We start from the raw sequence: 20,466 nt of genomic DNA, 5'->3' as shown, positions 1-20,466 counted from the left end.
TCAGGGACCATTTGGGATCCTCAGGGACCGTGAGAGCCTTCTCTCTGAGCGCTCTGGACCCTCCCGGTGTGATTCACCCCCATCGCTCGCTCAGGGACCATTTGGGATCCTCAGGGACCAGGAGAGCCTTCTCTCTGAGCGCTCTGGACCCTCCCGGTGTGATTCACCCCCATCGCTCGCTCAGGGACCATTTGGGATCCTCAGGGACCGGGAGAGCCTTCTCTCTGAGCGCTCTGGACCCTCCCGGTGTGATTCACCCCCATCGCTCGCTCAGGGACCATTTGGGATCCTCAGGGACCGGGAGAGCCTTCTCTCTGAGCGCTCTGGACCCTCCCGGTGTGATTCACCCCCATCGCTCGCTCAGGGACCATTTGGGATCCTCAGGGACTGGGAGCCTTCTCTCTGAGCGCTCTGAACCCTCCCAGTGTGATTCACCCCCATCGCTCGTTCAGGGACCATTTGGGATCCTCAGGGACCGTGAGAGCCTTCTCTCTGAGCGCTCTGGACCCTCCCAGTGTGATTCACCCCCATCGCTCGCTCAGGGACCATTTGGGATCCTCAGGGACTGGGAGAGCCTTCTCTCTGAGCGCTCTGGACCCTCCCGGTGTGATTCACCCCCATCGCTCGCTCAGGGACCATTTGGGATCCTCAGGGACCGGGAGAGCCTTCTCTCTGAGCGCTCTGGACCCTCCCGGTGTGATTCACCCCCATCGCTCGCTCAGGGACCATTTGGGATCCTCAGGGACTGGGAGCCTTCTCTCTGAGCGCTCTGAACCCTCCCAGTGTGATTCACCCCCATCGCTCGTTCAGGGACCATTTGGGATCCTCAGGGACCGTGAGAGCCTTCTCTCTGAGCGCTCTGGACCCTCCCAGTGTGATTCACCCCCATCGCTCGCTCAGGGACCATTTGGGATCCTCAGGGACTGGGAGAGCCTTCTCTCTGAGCGCTCTGGACCCTCCCGGTGTGATTCACCCCCATCGCTCGTTCAGGGACCATTTGGGATCCTCAGGGACCGTGAGAGCCTTCTCTCTGAGCGCTCTGGACCCTCCCGGTGTGATTCACCCCCATCGCTCGCTCAGGGACCATTTGGGATCCTCAGGGACCGGGAGAGCCTTCTCTCTGAGCGCTCTGGACCCTCCCAGTGTGATTCACCCCCATCGCTCCCTCTGGGACCATTTGGGATCCTCAGGGACTGGGAGCCTTCTCTCTGAGCGCTCTGAACCCTCCCAGTGTGATTCACCCCCATCGCTCGTTCAGGGACCATTTGGGATCCTCAGGGACCGTGAGAGCCTTCTCTCTGAGCGCTCTGGACCCTCCCAGTGTGATTCACCCCCATCGCTCCCTCTGGGACCATTTGGGATCCTCAGGGACCGGGAGAGCCTTCTCTCTGAGCGCTCTGGACCCTCCCAGTGTGATTCACCCCCATCGCTCGCTCAGGGACCATTTGGGATCCTCAGGGACCGTGAGAGCCTTCTCTCTGAGCGCTCTGGACCCTCCCAGTGTGATTCACCCCCATCGCTCCCTCTGGGACCATTTGGGATCCTCAGGGACCGGGAGAGCCTTCTCTCTGAGCGCTCTGGACCCTCCCAGTGTGATTCACCCCCATCGCTCCCTCTGGGACCATTTGGGATCCTCAGGGACCGTGAGAGCCTTCTCTCTGAGCGCTCTGGACCCTCCCAGTGTGATTCACCCCCATCGCTCGCTCAGGGACCATTTGGGATCCTCAGGGACCGGGAGAGCCTTCTCTCTGAGCGCTCTGGACCCTCCCGGTGTGATTCACCCCCATCGCTCGCTCAGGGACCATTTGGGATCCTCAGGGACCGGGAGAGCCTTCTCTCTGAGCGCTCTGGACCCTCCCGGTGTGATTCACCCCCATCGCTCGCTCAGGGACCATTTGGGATCCTCAGGGACTGGGAGAGCCTTCTCTCTGAGCGCTCTGGACCCTCCCGGTGTGATTCACCCCCATCGCTCGCTCAGGGACCATTTGGGATCCTCAGGGACTGGGAGCCTTCTCTCTGAGCGCTCTGAACCCTCCCAGTGTGATTCACCCCCATCGCTCGTTCAGGGACCATTTGGGATCCTCAGGGACCGTGAGAGCCTTCTCTCTGAGCGCTCTGGACCCTCCCAGTGTGATTCACCCCCATCGCTCGCTCAGGGACCATTTGGGATCCTCAGGGACTGGGAGCCTTCTCTCTGAGCGCTCTGGACCCTCCCGGTGTGATTCACCCCCATCGCTCGCTCAGGGACCATTTGGGATCCTCAGGGACCGGGAGAGCCTTCTCTCTGAGCGCTCTGGACCCTCCCAGTGAGATTCACCCCCATCGCTCCCTCTGGGACCATTTGGGATCCTCAGGGACCGGGAGAGCCTTCTCTCTGAGCGCTCTGGACCCTCCCAGTGTGATTCACCCCCATCGCTCGCTCAGGGACCATTTGGGATCCTCAGGGACCGTGAGAGCCTTCTCTCTGAGCGCTCTGGACCCTCCCAGTGTGATTCACCCCCATCGCTCCCTCTGGGACCATTTGGGATCCTCAGGGACCGGGAGAGCCTTCTCTCTGAGCGCTCTGGACCCTCCCAGTGTGATTCACCCCCATCGCTCCCTCTGGAACCATTTGGGATCCTCAGGGACCGTGAGAGCCTTCTCTCTGAGCGCTCTGGACCCTCCCAGTGTGATTCACCCCCATCGCTCGCTCAGGGACCATTTGGGATCCTCAGGGACTGGGAGAGCCTTCTCTCTGAGCGCTCTGGACCCTCCCAGTGTGATTCACCCCCATCGCTCCCTCTGGGACCATTTGGGATCCTCAGGGACTGGGAGCCTTCTCTCTGAGCGCTCTGAACCCTCCCAGTGTGATTCACCCCCATCGCTCCCTCTGGGACCATTTGGGATCCTCAGGGACTGGGAGCCTTCTCTCTGAGCGCTCTGAACCCTCCCAGTGTGATTCACCCCCATCGCTCGTTCAGGGACCATTTGGGATCCTCAGGGACCGTGAGAGCCTTCTCTCTGAGCGCTCTGGACCCTCCCAGTGTGATTCACCCCCATCGCTCGCTCAGGGACCATTTGGGATCCTCAGGGACCGGGAGAGCCTTCTCTCTGAGCGCTCTGGACCCTCCCAGTGTGATTCACCCCCATCGCTCGCTCAGGGACCGGAAGGCCTCCTTCACCCAGGGGTGCCATGGCATTTTCACCGTCGTGTGTGGGCGTCTGAGGGCAGATAACTAAGAATCTCTGACCACACCTAGCATTAGAGATGTCCATAGAGATTCTTCTTGGTTTTAAGAACCATTGCCTGGTCTAATAGTCATTGAATCTTATATACATAATCGAACACACTTGACCTTTTCTTTCTGAGTCTAAAAACCACAGATAAAACTACGCTAAGCAAAAAAACTAGAAATTCTATTACCTATCAACAGACACAGACAGCATTCAAATGTGTAGTGTGGTCCGTTAATGGCTTACACTCCCATTGATTTTCCTACAGGTCAGTTTTGATTGACAGGGCAAGCTGCATTCTTGGAGAAGACCATGTTCATTCTTGCTTTCTCTTCCTTCTTCTCTTCTCAACACTGGAGGTGGGAAATTCAGTCTTCTCTCTTCTAAGATGTGGTACCACATGCCCTTGAGATAAAAAAAATAAACATTACTGCAATATTACCCTTATAAACAGAATAGGAAAGAATAGAATTATTTATTGGCCAACTGTGATTGGACAGACAAGGAATTTGTCTTTGATGCAGATGCTCTCAGTGTATATTAAAAAAAGATGATATATTTGTCAAGAATCATAAGGTAGAACAATTAACGATGGTCATAGTGAATAGACTATGACTTCAGATGCAGGGTTGCCCTTGCTTGCCTTGGCTAAAGGGGCTGTCCGTTAGTGGAAGACCACCACCCCTCTCCATCATGCCCAGAAGAATACAAGTCTCAACTCACCATACCTAACAGGAGAGAGGCCGCATTGCAGCTGAAGGCCAGCAGGCTTTGACTTTTTTTCCTTCTTTGCCTTGTTTCTTCCTCTGCCCTGCTGACTACTTGTTCCACCCATCAATCTCAGGAGTTCTAAAATCTTCTACACATCAACGGCCACACCTAGCATTAAAAATGGCCAGTGGGGTTTTCTTTTTGGTTCTAAGAACCATTGCCAGGGCTAAATTATGCCAGGCAGAAATTTGTGAAATCTAAAGTTGATCAATGGCCACACCTCTCAGTAAAAAGGTCCATTGAGATTCTACTTCTGGTTCTAAGAACCATTGCCAGGGCTAAATTAGGCCAGGCAAAATAGGTATAAAATCAATTATCAATTACTGGCCACACCTCATATTAACAAAGGCCATTTAGATTTTCATACTGGTTCTAAGGACTATTACCAGGGCTAAATTATGCCAGGCAAAAAAGATATAATATATTATATAGTCCCTTTTGATTTGATTGGTGAAGTGAAGATGTCATTCATTCTTTCGTTCCATTTGTTCTTCTATTTCTACCATCAACACTGCCAGCAGACAATTGAATCATCTGTCTTCTAAGTTGGTGTGGTACATGCCTTTGAAATAAATAAAAAAAATCAACGTTACTTCAGCTGCCACTGGAGTTTTTACTCCTAAAAATTCACAAATCACAGTGGTGCATTCCTTCATCTCCTATGCAGGGTTACCCTTACTTAGCATAAAGTAGTGGAAGATGAACCCCACCCATATCCTAAAATCTTGGGGGACTGTAAGACTCAGCCAAACTTACCACACAGCATAGATGATGATGTAACTGCATAAGCCCAACAGTCTTGGGCTGGAGACATTTATTTGCTTTCTGGTTTCTTCTTTCACGCTTCTTTCTTCTTCCGATGTGCCCAACAAGTGTTGCCTCTTCCAAGGAAAATTTGTCAGCACTGGTTCCATCCCTTAGTCTCCAAAGCTAGAATACTATAAAATCTTATAAATCAACAGCCAGACCTAGCATTAGAAAAAGGCTGTTGAGGTTTTCATTCTGGTTCTAAGAACCATTGCCAGGGCTAAATTATGCCAGGCAGAAATCTATGAAATCTAAAATTGATCAATGGCCACACCTCACATTAAAAAGGGCCATAGAGGTTTTCATTTTGGTTCTAAGAACTATCGCCAGGGCTAAATAATGCCAGGCAAAATAGGTATAAAATCGATGATCAATTATTGGCCACATATAGCATTAAAAATTTTCATACTGGTTCTAAGAACCATTGCCAGGGCTAAATTTATGCCAGGCCAAAATGGTATGAAATCTATTATCTGCAGGTGACTTTTGATTTGATTGGTGAAGATGTCATTCATTCTTTCTTCCCATTTGTTCTTCTATTTCTGCCATCAACACTGCCGGCAGACAATTGAATCATCTGTCTTCTAAGTTGGTGTGGTACAAGCCTTTGTGATTTAAAAAAAAAAGCAACTTCAGTTATCACTGCAGTTTTACTCCTAAAAATTCACAATTCACAGTGGTGAATTCTTTCATCTCATATGCAGGTTTAACCTTACTTAGCATAAATTAGTGGAAGATGAACCCCACCCATATCCTAAAACCTTGGGGGACTGTAAGACTCAGCCAAACTTACCACATAGCATAGATGATGGCGTAACAGCTGAAGGCCAACAGTCTTGGGCTGGAGACATTTTCTTGCTTTCTGATTTCTTCTTTCACGCTTCTTTCTTCTTCCGATGTGCCCAACAAGTGTTGTCTCTTCCAAGGAAAATTTGCCAGCACTGGTTCCATCCCTTAGTCACTAAAACTAGAAAACTATAAGATCTTTTATAAATCAACAGCCAGATCTAGCATTAGAAAAAGGCTGTTGAAGTTTGCATTCTGGTTCTAAGAACCATTGCCAGGGCTAAATTATGCCAGGCAGAAATCTATGAAATCTAAAATTGATCAGTGGCCACACCTCACATTAAAAACGGCGATTGAAGTTTTCATTTTGGTTCTAAGAATCATTGCCAGGGCTAAATTATGACAGGCAAAAAAGATATATTATATTCTGGCCCCATCTATCATTAAAAAGGGCCATAGAGGTTTTCTTTCTGGTTCTAAGAACCTTTGCCAGGGCTACGTTATGCCAGGCAAAATAGGTATAAAATCGATTATCAATTATTGGCCACATCTAGCATTAAAAAGGGCCATTTAGATTTTCATACTGGTTCTAAGAACCATTGCCAGGGCTATATTTATGTCAGGCCGCAATGGTATGAAATCTATTATCTATAGGTCACTTTGATTTGCTTGGTGAAGTGAAGATGTCATTCATTCTTTCTTTCCATTTTTTCTTCTATTTCTACTCTCAACACTGCTGGCTGACAATTGAATCGTCTGTCTTCTACGTTGGTGTGGTACAAACCTTTGAAATAAATACAGAAAAATCAACGTTACTTCAGTTGCCACTGGAGTTTTATTCCTAAGATTCACAATACACAGTGGTGCATCCTTTTATCTCATATGCAGGGTTACCCTTACTTAGCATAAAGTAGTGGAAGATGAACCGCACCCCATATCCTGAAATCTTGGGGGGCTGTAAGTCTCAGCCAAACTTACTTAACACCATAGATGATGACGTAACAGCTGAAGGCCAAAAGTCTTGGGCTGGAGACATTTTCTTGCTTTCTTCTTTCTTCTTCCGATCTGCCCAAAGGCTGTTGAAGTTTTCCTTCTGGTTCTAAGAACCATTGCCAGGGCTAAATTATGCCAGGCAGAAATCTATGAAATCAAAAATTGATCAATGGCCACACCTCTCATTAAAAAGGTCCATTGACATTTTCTTTCTGGTTCTAAGAACCATTGCCAGGGCTAAATTAGACCAGGCAAAATAGGTATAAAATTGATTGTCAATTACTGGCCACACCTCATATTTAAAAAGGCCATAGAGGTTTTCATTCTGGTTCTAAGAACCATTGCCAGGCCTAAATTATGCCAGGCAAAAAAGGTATGAAATCTATTATCAATTATTGGCCCCATCTAGCATTAAAAAGGGCCAGTTAGATTTTCATACTGGTTCTAAGAACCATTGCCAGGGCTAAATTTATGCCAGGCCAGAATGGTATGAAATCTATTATCTATAGGTCACTTTGATTTGCTTGGTGAAGTGAAGATGTCATTCATTCTTTCTTTCCATTTCTTCTTCTATTTCTACTCTCAACACTGCTGGCTAACAATTGAATCCTCTGTCTTCTACGTTGGTGTGGTACAAACCTTTGAAATAAATACAAAAAAAATCAACGTTACTTCAGTTGCCACTGGAGTTTTATTCCTAAGATTCACAATAAACAGTGGTGCATCCTTTTATCTCATATGCAGGGTTACCCTTACTTAGCGTAAAGTAGTGGAAGATGAACCCCACCCATATCCTATAATCTTGGGGGACTGTAAGTCTCAGCCAAACTTACCTAACACCATAGATGATGACATGACAGCTGAAGTCCAACAGTCTTGGGCTGGAGACATTTTCTTCCTTCTTCTTCCGATGTGCCCAACTAGTGCGGTCTCTTCCAAGGAAAATTTGTGAGCACTGGTTCCATCCCTTAGTCTGGAAAGCTAGAAAACTATAAGATCTTTTATAACTCAACAGCCAGACCTAGCATTAGAAAAAGGCTGTTGAAGTTTGCTTTCTGGTTCTAAGAACCATTGCCAGAGCTAAATTATGCCAGGCAGAAATCTATGAAATCTAAAATTGATTAATGGCCACACAACAAATTAAAAAGGGCCATTAAGGTTTTCATTTTGGTTCTAAGAACTATTGCCAGGGCTAAATTATGCCAGGCAAAAAAGATATATTACATACTGGCCCCGTCTATCATTAAAAATGACCACAGAAGTTTTCTTTCTGGTTCTAAGAACCATTGCCAGGGCTAAATTATGCCAGGCAAAAAAGGTATGAAATCTATTATCAATTATTGGCCACATCTAGCATTAAAAAGGGCCATTTAGATTTTCATACTGGTTCTAAGAACCATTGCCAGGGCTATATTTATGTCAGGCCAGAATGGTATGAAATCTATTATCTATAGGTCACTTTTGATTTGATTGGTGAAGTGAAGATGTCATTCATTCTTTCTTTCCATTTGTTCTTCTATTTCTACTCTCAACACTGCTGGCTGACAATTGAATCATCTGTCTTCTACGTTGGTGTGGTACAAACCTTTGAAATAAATACAGAAAAATCAACGTTACTTCAGTTGCCACTGGAGTTTTACTCCTAAGATTCACAATACACAGTGGTGCATCCTGTTATCTCATATACAGGGTTACCCTTACTTAGCATAAAGTAGTGGAAGATGAACCGCACCCCATATCCTGAAATCTTGGGGGGCTGTAAGTCTCAACCAAACCTACCTCACAGCATAGATGATGACGTAACAGCTGAAGGCCAAAAGTCTTGGGCTGGAGACATTTTCTTGCTTTCTTCTTTCTTCTTCCGATCTGCCCAAAGGCTATTGAAGTTTTCCTTCTGGTTCTAAGAACCATTGCCAGGGCTAAATTATGCCAGGCAGAAATCTATGAAATCAAACATTGATCAATGGCCACACCTCTCATTAAAAAGGTCCATTGATATTTTCTTTCTGGTTCTAAGAACCATTGCCAGGGCTAAATTAGTCCAGGCAAAATAGGTATAAAATTGATTGTCAATTACTGGCCACACCTCATATTTAAAAAGGCCATAGAGGTTTACATTCTGGTTCTAAGAACCATTGCCAGGCCTACGTTATGCCAGGCAAAAAAGGTATGAAATCTATTATCAATTATTGGCCCCATCTAGCATTAAAAAGGGCCATTTAGATTTTCATACTGGTTCTAACAATCATTGCCAGGGCTAAATTTATGCCAGGCCAGAATGGTATGAAATCTATTATCTATAGGTCACTTTGATTTGCTTGGTGAAGTGAAGATGTCATTCATTCTTTCTTTCCATTTGTTCTTCTATTTCTACTCTCAACACTGCTGGCTGGCAATTGAATCGTCTGTCTTCTACGTTGGTGTGGTACAAACCTTTGAAATAAATACAAAAAAATCAACGTTACTTCAGTTGCCACTGGAGTTTTATTCCTAAGATTCACAATAAACAGTGGTGCATCCTTTTATCTCATATGCAGGGTTACCCTTACTTAGCGTAAAGTAGTGGAAGATGAACCCCACCCATATCCTAAAATCTTGGGGGACTGTAAGTCTCAGCCAAACTTACCTAACACCATAGATGATGACATGACAGCTGAAGTCCAACAGTCTTGGGCTGGAGACATTTTCCTCCTTCTTCTTCCGATGTGCCCAACCAGTGCGGTCTCTTCCAAGGAAAATTTGTGAGCACTGGTTCCATCCCTTAGTCTGGAAAGCTAGAAAACTATAAGATCTTTTATAACTCAACAGCCAGACCTAGCATTAGAAAAAGGCTGTTGAAGTTTGCTTTCTGGTTCTAAGAACCATTGCCAGGGCTAAATTATGCCAGGCAGAAATCTATAAAATCTAAAATTGATCAATGGCCACACCTCTCATTAAAAAGGCCCATTGATATTTTCTTTCTGGTTCTAAGAACCATTGCCAGGGCTAAATTAGGCCAGGCAAAATAGGTATGAAATCTATTATCAATTATTGGCCACATCTAGCATTAAAAAGGGCCATTTAGATTTTCATACTGGTTCTAACAATCATTGCCAGGGCTAAATTTATGCCAGGCCAGAATGGTATGAAATCTATTATCTATAGGTCAGTTTGATTTGCTTGGTGAAGTGAAGATGTCATTCATTATTTCTTTCCTTTTGTTCTTCTATTTCTACTCTCAACACTGCTGGCTGACAATTGAATCGTCTGTCTTCTACGTTGGTGTGGTACAAACCTTTGAAATAAATACAAAAAAATCAACGTTACTTCAGTTGCCACTGGAGTTTTACTCCTAAGATTCACAATACACAGTGGTGCATCCTTTTATCTCATATGCAGGGTTACCCTTACTTAGCATAAAGTAGTGGAAGATGAACCGCACCCCATATCCTAAAATCTTGGGGGACTGTAAGTCTCAGCCAAACTTACCACACAGCATAGATGATGACGTAACAGCTGAAGACCAACAGTCTTGGGATGGAGACATTTTCTTGCTTTCTTCTTTCTTCTTCCGATCTGCCCAAAGGCTGTTGAAGTTTGCTTTCTGGTTCTAAGAACCATTGCCAGGGCTAAATTATGCCAGGCAGAAATCTATGAAATCAAAAATTGATCAATGGCCACACCTCTCATTAAAAAGGTCCATTGACATTTTCTTTCTGGTTCTAAGAACCATTGCCAGGGCTAAATTAGACCAGGCAAAATAGGTATAAAATTGATTGTCAATTACTGGCCACACCTCATATTTAAAAAGGCCATAGAGGTTTTCATTCTGGTTCTAAGAACCATTGCCAGGCCTAAATTATGCCTGGCAAAAAAGGTATGAAATCTATTATCAATTATTGGCCCCATCTAGCATTAAAAAGGGCCAGTTAGATTTTCATACTGGTTCTAAGAACCATTGCCAGGGCTAAATTTATGCCAGGCCAGAATGGTATGAAATCTATTATCTATAGGTCACTTTGATTTGCTTGGTGAAGTGAAGATGTCATTCATTCTTTCTTTCCATTTGTTCTTCTATTTCTACTCTCAACACTGCTGGCTGACAATTGAATCATCTGTCTTCTACGTTGGTGTGGTACAAACCTTTGAAATAAATACAAAAAAAATCAACGTTACTTCAGTTGCCACTGGAGTTTTATTCCTAAGATTCACAATAAACAGTGGTGCATCCTTTTATCTCATATGCAGGGTTACCCTTACTTAGCGTAAAGTAGTGGAAGATGAACCCCACCCATATCCTAAAATCTTGGGGGACTGTAAGTCTCAGCCAAACTTACCTAACACCATAGATGATGACATGACAGCTGAAGTCCAACAGTCTTGGGCTGGAGACATTTTCCTCCTTCTTCTTCCGATGTGCCCAACCAGTGCGGTCTCTTCCAAGGAAAATTTGTGAGCACTGGTTCCATCCCTTAGTCTGGAAAGCTAGAAAACTATAAGATCTTTTATAACTCAACAGCCAGACCTAGCATTAGAAAAAGGCTGTTGAAGTTTGCTTTCTGGTTCTAAGAACCATTGCCAGGGTTAAATTATGCCAGGCAGAAATCTATAAAATCTAAAATTGATCAATGGCCACACCTCTCATTAAAAAGGTCCATTGATATTTTCTTTCTGGTTCTAAGAACCATTGCCAGGGCTAAATTAGGCCAGGCAAAATAGGTATGAAATCTATTATCAATTATTGGCCACATCTAGCATTAAAAAGGGCCATTTAGATTTTCATACTGGTTCTAACAATCATTGCCAGGGCTAAATTTATGCCAGGCCAGAATGGTATGAAATCTATTATCTATAGGTCAGTTTGATTTGCTTGGTGAAGTGAAGATGTCATTCATTATTTCTTTTCTTTTGTTCTTCTATTTCTACTCTCAACACTACTGGCTGACAATTGAATCGTCTGTCTTCTACGTTGGTGTGGTACAAACCTTTGAAATAAATACAAAAAAATCAACGTTACTTCAGTTGCCACTGGAGTTTTATTCCTAAGATTCACAATAAACAGTGGTGCATCCTTTTATCTCATATACAGGGTTACCCTTACTTAGCGTAAAGTAGTGGAAGATGAACCCCACCCATATCCTAAAATCTTGGGGGACTGTAAGTCTCAGCCAAACTTACCTAACACCATAGATGATGACATGACAGCTGAAGTCCAACAGTCTTGGGCTGGAGACATTTTCTTCCTTCTTCTTCCGATGTGCCCAACTAGTGCGGTCTCTTCCAAGGAAAATTTGTGAGCACTGGTTCCATCCCTTAGTCTGGAAAGCTAGAAAACTATAAGATCTTTTATAACTCAACAGCCAGACCTAGCATTAGAAAAAGGCTGTTGAAGTTTGCTTTCTGGTTCTAAGAACCATTGCCAGAGCTAAATTATGCCAGGCAGAAATCTATGAAATCTAAAATTGATTAATGGCCACACAACAAATTAAAAAGGGCCATTAAGGTTTTCATTTTGGTTCTAAGAACTATTGCCAGGGCTAAATTATGCCAGGCAAAAAAGATATATTACATACTGGCCCCGTCTATCATTAAAAATGACCACAGAAGTTTTCTTTCTGGTTCTAAGAACCATTGCCAGGGCTAAATTATGCCAGGCAAAAAAGGTATGAAATCTATTATCAATTATTGGCCACATCTAGCATTAAAAAGGGCCATTTAGATTTTCATACTGGTTCTAAGAACCATTGCCAGGGCTATATTTATGTCAGGCCAGAATGGTATGAAATCTATTATCTATAGGTCACTTTTGATTTGATTGGTGAAGTGAAGATGTCATTCATTCTTTCTTTCCATTTGTTCTTCTATTTCTACTCTCAACACTGCTGGCTGACAATTGAATCATCTGTCTTCTACGTTGGTGTGGTACAAACCTTTGAAATAAATACAGAAAAATCAACGTTACTTCAGTTGCCACTGGAGTTTTACTCCTAAGATTCACAATACACAGTGGTGCATCCTGTTATCTCATATACAGGGTTACCCTTACTTAGCATAAAGTAGTGGAAGATGAACCGCACCCCATATCCTGAAATCTTGGGGGGCTGTAAGTCTCAACCAAACCTACCTCACAGCATAGATGATGACGTAACAGCTGAAGGCCAAAAGTCTTGGGCTGGAGACATTTTCTTGCTTTCTTCTTTCTTCTTCCGATCTGCCCAAAGGCTATTGAAGTTTTCCTTCTGGTTCTAAGAACCATTGCCAGGGCTAAATTATGCCAGGCAGAAATCTATGAAATCAAACATTGATCAATGGCCACACCTCTCATTAAAAAGGTCCATTGATATTTTCTTTCTGGTTCTAAGAACCATTGCCAGGGCTAAATTAGTCCAGGCAAAATAGGTATAAAATTGATTGTCAATTACTGGCCACACCTCATATTTAAAAAGGCCATAGAGGTTTACATTCTGGTTCTAAGAACCATTGCCAGGCCTACGTTATGCCAGGCAAAAAAGGTATGAAATCTATTATCAATTATTGGCCCCATCTAGCATTAAAAAGGGCCATTTAGATTTTCATACTGGTTCTAACAATCATTGCCAGGGCTAAATTTATGCCAGGCCAGAATGGTATGAAATCTATTATCTATAGGTCACTTTGATTTGCTTGGTGAAGTGAAGATGTCATTCATTCTTTCTTTCCATTTGTTCTTCTATTTCTACTCTCAACACTGCTGGCTGGCAATTGAATCGTCTGTCTTCTACGTTGGTGTGGTACAAACCTTTGAAATAAATACAAAAAAATCAACGTTACTTCAGTTGCCACTGGAGTTTTATTCCTAAGATTCACAATAAACAGTGGTGCATCCTTTTATCTCATATGCAGGGTTACCCTTACTTAGCGTAAAGTAGTGGAAGATGAACCCCACCCATATCCTAAAATCTTGGGGGACTGTAAGTCTCAGCCAAACTTACCTAACACCATAGATGATGACATGACAGCTGAAGTCCAACAGTCTTGGGCTGGAGACATTTTCCTCCTTCTTCTTCCGATGTGCCCAACCAGTGCGGTCTCTTCCAAGGAAAATTTGTGAGCACTGGTTCCATCCCTTAGTCTGGAAAGCTAGAAAACTATAAGATCTTTTATAACTCAACAGCCAGACCTAGCATTAGAAAAAGGCTGTTGAAGTTTGCTTTCTGGTTCTAAGAACCATTGCCAGGGCTAAATTATGCCAGGCAGAAATCTATAAAATCTAAAATTGATCAATGGCCACACCTCTCATTAAAAAGGCCCATTGATATTTTCTTTCTGGTTCTAAGAACCATTGCCAGGGCTAAATTAGGCCAGGCAAAATAGGTATGAAATCTATTATCAATTATTGGCCACATCTAGCATTAAAAAGGGCCATTTAGATTTTCATACTGGTTCTAACAATCATTGCCAGGGCTAAATTTATGCCAGGCCAGAATGGTATGAAATCTATTATCTATAGGTCAGTTTGATTTGCTTGGTGAAGTGAAGATGTCATTCATTATTTCTTTCCTTTTGTTCTTCTATTTCTACTCTCAACACTGCTGGCTGACAATTGAATCGTCTGTCTTCTACGTTGGTGTGGTACAAACCTTTGAAATAAATACAAAAAAATCAACGTTACTTCAGTTGCCACTGGAGTTTTACTCCTAAGATTCACAATACACAGTGGTGCATCCTTTTATCTCATATGCAGGGTTACCCTTACTTAGCATAAAGTAGTGGAAGATGAACCGCACCCCATATCCTAAAATCTTGGGGGACTGTAAGTCTCAGCCAAACTTACCACACAGCATAGATGATGACGTAACAGCTGAAGACCAACAGTCTTGGGATGGAGACATTTTCTTGCTTTCTTCTTTCTTCTTCCGATCTGCCCAAAGGCTGTTGAAGTTTGCTTTCTGGTTCTAAGAACCATTGCCAGGGCTAAATTATGCCAGGCAGAAATCTATGAAATCAAAAATTGATCAATGGCCACACCTCTCATTAAAAAGGTCCATTGACATTTTCTTTCTGGTTCTAAGAACCATTGCCAGGGCTAAATTAGACCAGGCAAAATAGGTATAAAATTGATTGTCAATTACTGGCCACACCTCATATTTAAAAAGGCCATAGAGGTTTTCATTCTGGTTCTAAGAACCATTGCCAGGCCTAAATTATGCCTGGCAAAAAAGGTATGAAATCTATTATCAATTATTGGCCCCATCTAGCATTAAAAAGGGCCAGTTAGATTTTCATACTGGTTCTAAGAACCATTGCCAGGGCTAAATTTATGCCAGGCCAGAATGGTATGAAATCTATTATCTATAGGTCACTTTGATTTGCTTGGTGAAGTGAAGATGTCATTCATTCTTTCTTTCCATTTGTTCTTCTATTTCTACTCTCAACACTGCTGGCTGACAATTGAATCATCTGTCTTCTACGTTGGTGTGGTACAAACCTTTGAAATAAATACAAAAAAAATCAACGTTACTTCAGTTGCCACTGGAGTTTTATTCCTAAGATTCACAATAAACAGTGGTGCATCCTTTTATCTCATATGCAGGGTTACCCTTACTTAGCGTAAAGTAGTGGAAGATGAACCCCACCCATATCCTAAAATCTTGGGGGACTGTAAGTCTCAGCCAAACTTACCTAACACCATAGATGATGACATGACAGCTGAAGTCCAACAGTCTTGGGCTGGAGACATTTTCTTCCTTCTTCTTCCGATGTGCCCAACCAGTGCGGTCTCTTCCAAGGAAAATTTGTGAGCACTGGTTCCATCCCTTAGTCTGGAAAGCTAGAAAACTATAAGATCTTTTATAACTCAACAGCCAGACCTAGCATTAGAAAAAGGCTGTTGAAGTTTGCTTTCTGGTTCTAAGAACCATTGCCAGGGTTAAATTATGCCAGGCAGAAATCTATAAAATCTAAAATTGATCAATGGCCACACCTCTCATTAAAAAGGTCCATTGATATTTTCTTTCTGGTTCTAAGAACCATTGCCAGGGCTAAATTAGGCCAGGCAAAATAGGTATGAAATCTATTATCAATTATTGGCCACATCTAGCATTAAAAAGGGCCATTTAGATTTTCATACTGGTTCTAACAATCATTGCCAGGGCTAAATTTATGCCAGGCCAGAATGGTATGAAATCTATTATCTATAGGTCAGTTTGATTTGCTTGGTGAAGTGAAGATGTCATTCATTATTTCTTTTCTTTTGTTCTTCTATTTCTACTCTCAACACTACTGGCTGACAATTGAATCGTCTGTCTTCTACGTTGGTGTGGTACAAACCTTTGAAATAAATACAAAAAAATCAACGTTACTTCAGTTGCCACTGGAGTTTTATTCCTAAGATTCACAATAAACAGTGGTGCATCCTTTTATCTCATATACAGGGTTACCCTTACTTAGCGTAAAGTAGTGGAAGATGAACCCCACCCATATCCTAAAATCTTGGGGGACTGTAAGTCTCAGCCAAACTTACCTAACACCATAGATGATGACATGACAGCTGAAGTCCAACAGTCTTGGGCTGGAGACATTTTCTTCCTTCTTCTTCCGATGTGCCCAACTAGTGCGGTCTCTTCCAAGGAAAATTTGTGAGCACTGGTTCCATCCCTTAGTCTGGAAAGCTAGAAAACTATAAGATCTTTTATAACTCAACAGCCAGACCTAGCATTAGAAAAAGGCTGTTGAAGTTTGCTTTCTGGTTCTAAGAACCATTGCCAGGGTTAAATTATGCCAGGCAGAAATCTATAAAATCTAAAATTGATCAATGGCCACACCTCTCATTAAAAAGGTCCATTGATATTTTCTTTCTGGTTCTAAGAACCATTGCCAGGGTTAAATTAGGCCAGGCAAAATAGGTATGAAATCTATTATCAATTATTGGCCACATCTAGCATTAAAAAGGGCCATTTAGATTTTCATACTGGTTCTAACAATCATTGCCAGGGCTAAATTTATGCCAGGCCAGAATGGTATGAAATCTATTATCTATAGGTCAGTTTGATTTGCTTGGTGAAGTGAAGATGTCATTCATTATTTCTTTCCTTTTGTTCTTCTATTTCTACTCTCAACACTGCTGGCTGACAATTGAATCGTCTGTCTTCTACGTTGGTGTGGTACAAACCTTTGAAATAAATACAAAAAAATCAACGTTACTTCAGTTGCCACTGGAGTTTTACTCCTAAGATTCACAATACACAGTGGTGCATCCTTTTATCTCATATACAGGGTTACCCTTACTTAGCATAAAGTAGTGGAAGATGAACCGCACCCCATATCCTAAAATCTTGGGGGACTGTAAGTCTCAGCCAAACTTACCACACAGCATAGATGATGACGTAACAGCTGAAGACCAACAGTCTTGGGATGGAGACATTTTCTTGCTTTCTTCTTTCTTCTTCCGATCTGCCCAAAGGCTGTTGAAGTTTGCTTTCTGGTTCTAAGAACCATTGCCAGGGCTAAATTATGCCAGGCAGAAATCTATGAAATCAAAACTTGATCAATGGCCACACCTCTCATTAAAAAGGTCCATTGACATTTTCTTTCTGGTTCTAAGAACCATTGCCAGGGCTAAATTAGACCAGGCAAAATAGGTATAAAATTGATTGTCAATTACTGGCCACACCTCATATTTAAAAAGGCCATAGAGGTTTTCATTCTGGTTCTAAGAACCATTGCCAGGCCTAAATTATGCCAGGCAAAAAAGGTATAAAATCTATTATCTATTATTGGCCACATCTAGCATTAAAAAGGGCCATTTAGATTTTCATACTGGTTCTAACAATCATTGCCAGGGCTAAATTTATGCCAGGCCAGAATGGTATGAAATCTATTATCTATAGGTCACTTTTGATTTGATTGGTGAAGTGAAGATGTCATTCATTCTTTCTTTCCATTTGTTCTTCTATTTCTACTCTCAACACTGCTGGCTGACAATTGAATCATCTGTCTTCTACGTTGGTGTGGTACAAACCTTTGAAATAAAATTAAAAAATCAACGTTACTTCAGTTGCCACTGAAGTTTTACTCCTAAGATTCACAATACACAGTGGTGCATCCTTTTATCTCATATGCAGGTTTAACCTTACTTAGCATAAATTAGTGGAAGATGAACCCTACCCATATCCTAAAATCTTGGGGGACTGTAAGACTCAGCCAAACTTACCACACAGCATAGATGATGAACTAAAAGCTGAAGGCCAACAGTCTTTGGCTGGATATATTTTCTTGCTTTCTTCTTTCTGCTTTCACTTTTCTTTCTTCTTCCGATGTGCCCAACAAGCGTTCCATCCGTTAGTCTGCAAGGCTAGAAAACTATAAGATCTTTTATAAAACAACAGCCAGACCTAGCATTAGAAAAAGGCTGTTGACGTTTCCTTTCTGGTTCTAAGAACCATTGCCAGGGCTATATTACGCCTGGCAAAAATTTATAAAATCTATTAAAAATAAGATAAAATAAAATAATAATAATAATAAATGGCCACAGCTAGCATTAAAAAAGGCCATTGAGGCTTTCATTCTGGTTCTAAGACCATTGCCAGGGCTATATTACGCCTGACATAGATTTATAAAATCTATTAAAAAAAATAAAATTAATAAATTAATAAATGAATAAAATAAATTGCCTCACCTAGCATTATAATGGGCCATTGAGGTTTTATTTCTGATTGTAAGAACCATTGCCAGGGCTATATTATGCCTGGCACAAATTTATAAAATGAAATAAAATAAAATAATAAAATAAAATAATATAAAATAATATAAAGTAAAAAATAAATAAAATAAAAAATAAAAATAATAAAAAAATAATAAAATAAAATAATAAAAATAAAATAATAAAAAATAAAAATAAATAAATAAATAAATAAATAAAATAAAATAAAATTAACTAAAATAAAATAAAATAATAAAATAAAATAAAATAATAAAATAAAATTAACTAAAATAAAATAAAATATAATAAAATAAAATTAACTAAAATAACATAAAATAATAAAATAAATAAATATATAAATAAAATAAAATAATAAAATTAACTAAAATAAAATTAACTAAAATAAAATAAAATGAAATAAAAAAATAAAAAAAATTAACTAAAATAAAATAAACCAAACTAAAATAAAATTAAATAAAATTAACTAAAATAAAATAAAATAAAATAACATAAAATAAAATAAAATAATAAAATAAAATAAAAAATTCACTAAAATAAAATAAAATAATAAAATAAAATAAGAAAAAAATTAAATTAAATTAAATTAACTAAAATAAAATAAAATAAAATAAATAATAAAATAAAATGGAATAAAAAATAATAAAATAAAATAAAATAAATAAAACAATAAAATAAAACAATAAAATAAAATAAAAAAATTAACTAAAATAAAATAAAATAAAAAAAATAATAAAATAAAATAAAATAAAAAATAATAAAATAAAATAAAATAAATAAAACAATAAAATAAATAAAATAAAATAATAAAATAAAATCAAAATAATAATAAAATAAAAAAATAAAATAAAAAAATAAAATAAAAAATAAAAAAATAAAAAATAAATAAATAAAATAAATAAAATAAATAAAATAAATAAAATAAATAAAATAAATAAAATAAATAAAATAAATAAAATAAATAAAATAAATAAAATAAATAAAATAAATAAATAAAAAATTAACTAAAATAAAATAAATAAAATAAAATAAAATAATAAAATAAAATAAAATAATAAAATAAAATAATAAAATTAACTAAAATAATAAAATTAACTAAAATAAAATTAACTAAAATAAAATAAAATAAGATAATAAAATTAAATTAAATTAAATAAAATTAAATTAACTAAAATATAATAAAATAAAAAAATAAAATAAAAAAATAAAATAAAAAATAAAAAAATTAACTAAAATAAAATAAATAAAAAAATAAAATAAAATAATAAAATAAAATAAAAATAATAAAATAAATAAAAAATTAACTAAAATAAAATAAATAAAATAAATAAAATAAAATAAATAAAATAAATAAAATAAATAAAATAAAATAAAATAATAAAATAAAACAATAAAATAAAATAAAATAAAAAAATAAAATTAACTAAAATAAAATAAACCAAACTAAAATTAAATTAAATTACATTACATTAACTAAAATAAAATTAACTAAAATAAAATAATAAAATAAAATAATAAAATAAAATAAACCAAACTATAATAAAATAAAATAATAAAATAATATAATAAAATAAAAAATAAAATAAATAAATAAAAAAAATAAATAAAAAAAATTAACTAAAATAAAATAAATAAAATAATAAAATAAAATAATAAAATAAAATAAAAATAATAAAATAAATAAAAAAATAAAATAAATAAAATAAATAAAAAAATAACTAAAATAAAATAAATAAAATAAATAAAATAAAATAAAATAATAAAATAAAACAATAAAATAAAATAAAATAAAAAAATAAAACTAACTAAAATAAAATAAACCAAACTAAAATTAAATTAAATTACATTACATTAACTAAAATAAAATTAACTAAAATAAAATAATAAAATAAAATAATAAAATAAAATAAACCAAACTATAATAAAATAAAATTAACTAAAATAAAATAATAAAATAAAATAATAAAATAAAATAATAAAATAATGAAATAAAATAATAAAATAATAAAATAAAATTAACTAAAATAAAATATAAAATAAAAATAAAAAAATACAATAATAAAATAAAATAATAAAATAAATAATATAAATAAAATAAATAAATAAAATAAATAAAAAATAAAATAAAATTAACTAAAATAAAATAAAGAAAAGAAAAGAAAGAAAGAAAGAAAGAAAGAAAGAAAGAAAGAAAATGGCCACACCTAGCATTATAAAGG

General features: G+C 38.5%; 1 protein-coding gene across 1 annotated transcript in view; it reads right to left on the bottom strand.

Annotated features, from left to right (window-relative positions):
* LOC139173150 (uncharacterized) overlaps nt 1-20,466 on the bottom strand; it is a 33,108-nt gene that overhangs the window by 11,411 nt on the left and 1,231 nt on the right. The window lies entirely within an intron of this gene.

This window comes from Erythrolamprus reginae, chromosome 10, assembly GCF_031021105.1.
Source record: "Erythrolamprus reginae isolate rEryReg1 chromosome 10, rEryReg1.hap1, whole genome shotgun sequence".
In the NCBI taxonomy this organism is placed as follows: domain Eukaryota; kingdom Metazoa; phylum Chordata; class Lepidosauria; order Squamata; family Dipsadidae; genus Erythrolamprus; species Erythrolamprus reginae.
This window is presented reverse-complemented; position numbering and strand designations above follow the sequence as displayed.